The sequence below is a fragment of the Urocitellus parryii genome, chromosome 11, assembly GCF_045843805.1.
Source record: "Urocitellus parryii isolate mUroPar1 chromosome 11, mUroPar1.hap1, whole genome shotgun sequence".
NCBI lineage: Eukaryota > Metazoa > Chordata > Mammalia > Rodentia > Sciuridae > Urocitellus > Urocitellus parryii.
Genome location: NC_135541.1, coordinates 87,343,799 through 87,352,346, shown reverse-complemented (window position 1 = coordinate 87,352,346; position 8,548 = coordinate 87,343,799). Strand labels below are relative to the sequence as shown.

The window sequence follows — 8,548 nt, the reverse complement described above, 5'->3', positions numbered from 1 at the left end:
ATTGTCTCCTTCTCGCGATAATGAGCCACGGTCGCGCGGGCCCTCGGCGGTGATACTTCCCACAAACCGAAGTAGGAGGTGCTACGGCGAAGGTAAAGTAAGAGGTTTTAAATGTCAGGTAGCTGCCGAAGGTACTATAAACAAAAACTGGCCCTGAGAAATAGAAGGATTATTTTTAAAATTCATAATTAAAGGAGAAACAAACACCCCCGAGTCACGTAAATAAAAGAACGTGTGTACACTAAAGGGCAGAAGGACTCGCCGATGCGCGCGCGCGCGCGCGCGTGTGTGTGTGTGTGTGTGTGTGTGTGTGTGCGCGTGCGTGCGCGCGCGGGCGCGCGCTCTGGAGCCTTTGCTCTCTGGGCTCTTAATCCCAGCCTTGAGGAAGTGACTGTGACAGGCTCTGGAGGAGGCTAACTCTGCAGAAATATGGGGTGTGTCCTTACACTTTGGGATTGTAAAACCCAAAGGCAGCCGGGTTCTGTAGTCAGATCTGTAGACACTTAGTGTCTGTGTCAACAGGAGAACTCCGTGTAAGGGACAGAAAGTATTTCCTTGCATTAACAGGAGCATACAGCCTGCCAGTGTTCATTTCAGAGAATTATCAGCTTCTAGGAAGAGATATCCTCATAACCAAACATGCTCAAGCACTCATTCACCCCACACACACACACACACACATAATGTGGGTACTCTTCCCCCCTTTTTTTGAGGACACTGATGTAAAAGGGGATTGTAACAGCTAATACATGAGGTGGGATTTGATCCTTTGTAGTCTGACTCCAAGTCGACACTCTGATCCAGTATTCTGCCTATAAAGTAAATAGAGTGAAGGTCAGAAATCCAGCCCCCCAGGTGCACCACCCTAGGTGCAGCTGCTACAGTGTAGAGAACTGAAATGCCTCTTCCTGGTCTTTTTATTTGCTATACAGGTGCTTGTGAGAGGTGTAGCAGATGTAACAATACATCAAAGTTATGCTGTCAGTTCTGTTCTCCTGGAGCACTGATTGGGGAGAAAAATTCATCCCCAAATTTTCAGTAGTCAGAGATAGCCTTAGCGTTTGGTAAGAAACTTGATTATCCGAAGAAAAATTGGTAACCAATGTTTTTTTGTTTTTTGGTTTTTTGTAGGTGTGTGTTAGGGTAAACCAATGGAAGCTTTTGTGTGTGTGTGTGTGTGTGTGTGTGTGTGTGTGTAGGTCACGTTTAGATGGTAGAACTACAAGGTAAATATTGCCAAGAATAACAAGTCAGTATGTAAGTGACAACTGGCCAACTGCCCTGCAGAATTGCTTGACTCCCACTCAAGTTTGCATAAGTAGAAAATAAGATTTTTATGTTAAATACATTGGTAGTTTAGTATTTATTTTTACAGTGGCAAAGCCTATTTATCATATATATTTTTATCACAGAGACCAGAATGATTTTGTTAAATCCTCAAAATTCTCTACTGGCTTTTTTTCAGAGAAAAAGATGAAGCTCTTTCTTTGTTCTATAAGAACTGACATGATCTGGCTCACCAGCAAATTACTTTTTTGATATCTATTCTCTACCTCCTTCACACTGCTGTGGACCACCAATGACCTGGCTCTTATGCTCTTCAGACCCACAGCTCAGATCTTTGCACTTGTTGTTCACTCAGGAATCCTTTCTCACAATTATTTACTTGATTAGCTTCCTTCTTTCAGTCGTTTAAATATGACCTCATTAAATTGTTTACAGTCAGCCAACACCCTCTCTACCTCTTCCATTGTCTTCTCTATATTACAGGGGCTAAAAGACCAGAGATCAGATTTTTAAAAATATTTTTTTAAATATCAATGGACCTTTACTTTATTTACTAGTTTATTTATATGTGGTGCTGAGAATGAACCTTGTGCTTCACAAATGCTAGGTAAGTGCTCTACCACTGAGCCATAACCCCAGCCCTAGAGATCATATTTTTCAATGTTTTAGTTTTTTATTGCTATCTCAAAATTTAGTAACTTAATTCAAAATAACCACCATCAAAGAGTTTTCCTTTTTCCCAAAGTACAATATCTTCATCTTGGTTTTTGCAGTACTTTTTACATCTAGCATAGAAGTCATCATACTTAGGCTTTATTATAGTTACATCTATAAAAATGATTTTGTTATCAATGGTAAGCTCCTTGAAGACAGGAATTGATATATTCATATCCCCATTCTCCCATCATTGACACAGAATCTTACAAATAGTTTGATGATCATTGAATGTTAGAGCATGTAATTAATATAACTCACAAGAAATAAAATATATTCTGCTGGCAATCAGGTATTATATATTCATTGATTTGTATGATGATTTTAAGAAACAAGGCTAAAGATTTCTTTGTAAAATTATGATAAATGTAATATGTCATTATTATGCTGTGTTATTTTTTATAGATGATTGTGTGCGAATTTCACACATAGTTATTTATAGGTTTATTCTTTACCTTTAAATACCAGATGAACAAAAGTATAATTTTCCTGAAATTTTGGCTACTGCAAGGAAAATCGGCCTCTTATAATATAATGTGACTTGCTTATTTCTGGTATTTGGATATAGAATCCATAAAAGGTAGGGAAGTAGCACCCTGTTCTAGAATATTTGCTTAAGTCCATTTGTAATTAGGGATTGATTTGATTAGCATACAGAATTTTAAAAACATGCAACCCAAATGGATATTTACCTGCATATATGCTTATACATTTAAGTGTTTATTGATCAATCAAAAAATTGAAATATATTAAACATTCAAAGACAATTCTTCTGCCAATAAATGGTACTAGCATAAATAGCCTTTCTGTGAAACTATAAAGCTAGATCACCCTCTCAATATAAAAAAATATATAAACAAGTGATAAAGTGTCAGAAAATATAGGTCACTAAAACATTTTGGAAAAGAATTAATGGGTAAGTATGTAAAGGATATAAGCAGGTAATTTTCCAAAAGAGAATTGTAAATGAGCCATTATTAGATGAGAAGATGATTGGCCTCACCAGTAGTAAAGTGAATACTGATTCCATTCCACAGGAAGATATTAGTTTATAACTATCAAACTGGAAAATATTTGGTATAGTCAATCAAATATTGATGTGCATATGTGGGCAAATTTTTGTCACAATCTTTTGGAAAAGCAACTGAATATTTATTTATTCAGATAAAATGTACATATATGCTTTTTGTTTCAGCATTTTTTCAAATGTATTTCATTGAAGTAAAAGCACCTGTATGTCACTAATTTACTGAATGGTTAAATTACTTGAACTTAGTGGGCTACCAAAAAAATGAAGAAACAAAAACTTTATTTTACAGCTTCAAACATGCTCTAGAGGATCTCTCTTCCTTATAATATTCCCTAGCTTTCCTATTCATTTGATTTTTAAAACAATTAACTACTTAGAATTCACTTTTAATCCAATTACAAATACTAATCTTACTTCTAGGATTATGTCCTTTGATCTCAGGGACTGCAGCAGGGTGGGAGATATAGCCCTTGCTTTCTCTGTTCTTTCACCTTCTCTTTCTGCTTCAAGATTCTCTGGGCATAGGGAGTAAATTCTCTCTTGGCTATTGATGGGAACTAAATATATAGGTCCCTTAAGAGGGACCTGAAGAATTTATGCCATGTAGTTTCATGATATCAGTGATGAACTTTCTGATTGACACCCATAATTCTGTGTTAGTTCTTGCTTCCATCTACTTGCAGTCATTCATTCCAGCAGATAGACTCCTTGGGTGGGGTCACATAGAGTGAGTCCAGCTGTCTCTTTAAGTGATATTTCTGGCCAGACTATCAGTTTCCAGGAAAGCTCCAGAATCTTAGTTCTAGCCTACAAGTGGTCTGAACAAATGGTTTGTCCCCAATTTACCTAAGTTCCTTTGCTTTCTTCCTCATTCATTCCCAAGATAGTTATGCTCCTGCTTCACAGCAAAACTGATGTTTTAAAATCATGCTTTAATAATTCAAATATATTGAAAAGCTACAATATATAAAGATACAAAAATTCTTTTGTTAATTAATTACAGTGACAACACTTAAAAACTTAATTCTCTAAATCCATAGATTATCAGAAACCTCATTTTAAAAATATTAATGAGATGGGAACTTTTCACCATTACTGGGAAGCTGAACTATGTAAGCACTATGACACAGAGTAGTTGCCTGTTTCTTTCTCAAATCAAAGCTTCAGATAATGTGTTTTCAGACCAAGAGTTGACATTCATTTCTATAGTTTCGAGAAAACAGGACCCTATGCTCACTTTTCAGTCCTGGCCTCCACCTAACACAACCCTCCTTTGCTTTTAACCTATCAGAGAACTATTCATTTAAATTTCATTTGTACCTTACTCTCAAACCATAAGAACACTGGAACACTTCCTTTGTTTTTGCAAAATGCCCCATCATTACTTTAATGTGCAGACTCTCTTACTATAACAAATTAATAAACCTAACGTTATCAATCCATGGATCTGATATTGTCTGGTGGTCTATAAGATGATTAAAGAGTAAATTTTGAACATTTTCTGTGCCCAGCACTCTCCAAGACATTAAAATGACATGTACAGTAGATGGAAACCAGTACATAACTTGAGTTGTTACAGTACTCTCCTGGAAGCTATATAAGGCCAAGAGAAGAAATAAAAAATAAAGGAGGGATTAATTTTATCTCCCTAATCCTTTGAGTGCTTCCATTGGCCTTAATTTATATTTTACTCTTATATTCACCTCATGCTGCAGGGAAGTTGAACTATTTCCTTCTTTTTGAAGATTCATTTTTATTTCTATATGCTCGTATATGCTGCATATGCCACCCTCTAGGTGATGATTTTCTTAATCCTTATTTAAATGTGGTCTTTCCTTTCATATCCTATATTTTTTGTTATTACATAGTTTCCCATATAATCATTTGTAAATTTATTTTGTTTATTCAATTTAATCTTTATCCTTTATCTGGAATGTTGCAGTACCAATTAAAGAACTTATCTTGTCCTATGAAGTCTTTCTAGGCACTTCTAAAATCTCCTGTCCTACTATGCTGCTTCATGAGATTTAGTCATTTAGTCATTCTTGCTGCAGTGGAGGTGGAGATGCACAATTAACTGGAATCCCTCCTGATGCCTTTGCATTCACTGTCTTTCTAGTATTCTGCTTCCAGATGCTCATATTTTTCATCCTTATTCAGATGTCTTTTCCTTACAGAGGATTTCCATGACTACTCTGCAAACAGTGCCTTCCTCATGTACCCATCCCTAATCACTTATCCTGCCTTATTAATTTCTTGTACTATAACAGCCTAGAAAGTACATGCTAATGCCTGTGTATGTGCATGTTTAAGACATAAGCTCCATTAGGCTAGTCTTTATCATGTTTGCTACTTTATCCTCAGGCCAAAAGTAGTACCTGGCACATTGTAGATACTCAATATTTATTGAATGGATAAACAGATGAATAAATAATGAAGGTTGTCTCATCATTTGTTTATCTTTTCATTTATCAGTCTTTCAATTTTTCATTTAGAAATGACTAAAAGAACAAATTTGGGGATTCATACAACCGGGGTTTATATTCGTATTCTACTGTATATATAAAGGAAGTTACTTAACTACTCTGCCATAAGTTTCAAATCTGTAGATTGGAGATAGTGTCCAGCCTAATAGGCTTAGTGGTGGTAGTAAGTGAATTAGTATGGCAGAGATTCTGTGTCATAAAAGTTCTATAGAAGTTATATTTATTGTTTTTATATTTAATTGGTAATTATTTGACTAAAAAAACATTCTTTTTCACTAGAATTTTAGTATAACATTATTTTTCCATAATTGAATCTCCAAATTTCTGCTTATAATAGGAACTCTATGAATATTTTTCAAATTAATTAAAAAATGACTTAAAATTTAAGAACACCAACAGGTGTTTTGTGTACATAAAGCACATTCCCATTTTCTGTAGTTACCATCCATTGTCACTAGATGGAAGCCTTATCCTAGGAAAATGAAAGTTTTACTAGCACTAGGCCCTTATAAACTAAAGACAGCAGGGCTGAAATAGGGGAAATTGTCATACATGTTTTTATAGATTACTTAAATGATAAAAAGCTAAAAGTTTAGTCATAACTAATGGTGGCTTATATGATATTTCTGCTTTTCCATTATATTGTAACCCTCCTGAATAGTTTATTTTTTGCATAGTGATATTATTTGCACTAATCTCTTGTTACTATAGTAATTTAATTTCTATTTAAAAAGCAATGTTAGAAAGTAATCTTTATGTATTGTTTCCTAGTTCTTTCAGTCTCAAGCCCTTTACCTGATTATTCCAAAATATTTTTTTATTTTGACTGGAACATAAATTATTCTTTATCATATCCTTGCTATGCTCCATTACTGAGCAAGAACTCTGCCATTATTTTCAGATTATTGGTCATTTGATTTTGATGTAAAGCTTATACTGCTTTTTGTTCTCTTCCAACTCTCCATGTGCCATCTTTGGAAAATAAATTACTAGACCATTGCTTTTGTTCATGTCCAACCTCATATTTGTGTGATAAGATTAACAAACAAGTTTCTTAGTATAAGGAAGTATTCAGTAGCCTACAGATGAAATAACCAATCTCTAAATGTTTTTCTTTTGAATTATCAAAATTTTATATATAAGTTACTTATAATTGTTAAAGTATGTGTGTGTGTATGTGTGTGTGTGTGTGTGTGTGTGTGTACGCATATGCTTTTGTAAGCTACATTTATCAATGTATATTCAAATTATGGGAATATAAAAATGAACAATAGCATTTTAAGACAGCAGTAATAGTTTTCATTATAGTAGTATTTAGAGTCATTATGTTCTTATTAATTTCTTGAAATAATATCTACTTAATGATGTAGACTTTAAAAATGTTTAAAATATTCTTTTATTCTTTATTCCTGGATGTGGCATATTTTTGACCAAAAGAAACTTTTTCCCTTCCCTTTCTCTTATTTCAATCAGTCCATTTGAGATGATTTAGCAAAATACCACTAAGCATCTATTAGTGACAAAAATATATTTTTCTCAGTTTAGGAGGCTAATAAGTCCAAATCAAGGCACCAGTAGATTCAGGATCTGGTGAAGTATTTTCCTGGTCTCTTGGCATCTTTTCAGTATGTCTTCAGAGTAGAAGGGGAAAAGAAGCTCTCTGAATCCTCTTTTGTAATGACACTAGTATACTCAAGGCTTAATCTTTACCCCAAAGGCTACTTCTCCTAATGCCATCATTTTGGAATTAGAACTTTAGCATATTAATTTTGCAGAGATACAAACACCTCTCCTTAGTAAGAAAAGTGATTATATATTATTCTCATATTTCCATTGCTGACATTAAATTTCTTTCTTTATTTTTCAAGTTAAACTATTAATGATGGTAGCTGGGATTCAAACATACTGATAATCTTTCTCAGCTTAAATGATTCAAAATGGAAGGAAACATTTCATCAAGAGTGATTTCTTATATCATGGGAATATATAGTATTAATTTTGAGACTTAGAATTGACTTCAGCTTCCTCTCTATTCCTACTATCCCATTTCCATTTCTCCTTCAAATGTAATTCGTGAAATTATTTTATAATCCAACCTCAGGGAGGATTTCATGAGATGAGCTATTATAAGGAGAAGGTGTCATGCAAGTATGTTTTTCAGCTATGTTATGTCCCATAAATATCCCATACTTAGTCACCCTAAAGACCAGTTTTGAAAAATAATTATAACTCAGTTGAAATTATACATTATTATTTTTAAAGTTAATATTTATTGTTGAAACTTTATACTTACTAGCAAAATGAAAAAAAAAAAGTATAAGCAACCAACCACTGATAAAGTTTTTTTTAATAACTTGGAATAATTCTAATGCTTACTCTACCTATAATACATGTATTTGTAAAAATTAAATATTACCATTTATACTATTGATTTTGCCTTAAAATTTTTAGCAATATTCAGGTCACATCTTTTTGTGTGATTATAATTCTTTTTCAAATTACAAATTCTGGTGTTATTGCACATAGATAACAATAATAAACTGCACATTTCAAAAAGCTAGAAGAAATTATTTAAAAAAAATTTACCAAAAAGTAATGATAAATGTTTGAGGAGATAAATATGTTTAATCTGATTTAAGCATTACACAATGTATACATGTATAAAATCATCACACTATTCTAACAATTTGTATGAATTTTATGCATTTATGTGTAAGTTTAAAAATAGATAAAAATAAAAGGTTCTTAGTAGCATATGTGTATATCAAATCATCTAAAATTTATACAAAATAGATATGTTAATGTACTAACTTTATAGCCTCAAACTACCTATGTACATTTTGCCTTTAATGAATTTCATTCATCTCACTCATATTTATCTGGCAAATTAGCAGCAACGACAACATCTTGGCATAATATATGGTACAACAATATATTTTCAAGTAAGCATAAAGTAAACTGAGGAAGAACTTTTTGTTATATAATTATATTTTAAATTCATTTATATTATGATTATTCTCAAAAACATTTA

At 33.1% G+C, this 8,548-nt stretch overlaps 1 long non-coding RNA gene across 1 annotated transcript in view; it reads left to right on the top strand.

Moving 5' to 3' along the window:
* The first annotated feature begins 15 nt into the window (after positions 1–15).
* The window catches only part of LOC144249067 (uncharacterized), a 244,635-nt gene continuing 236,102 nt past the window's right edge, over positions 16–8,548 (top strand). The window contains exon 1 of the long non-coding RNA XR_013342136.1: positions 16–92. This is a non-coding gene — a long non-coding RNA (uncharacterized LOC144249067). The remainder of the gene's footprint in view (positions 93–8,548) is intronic.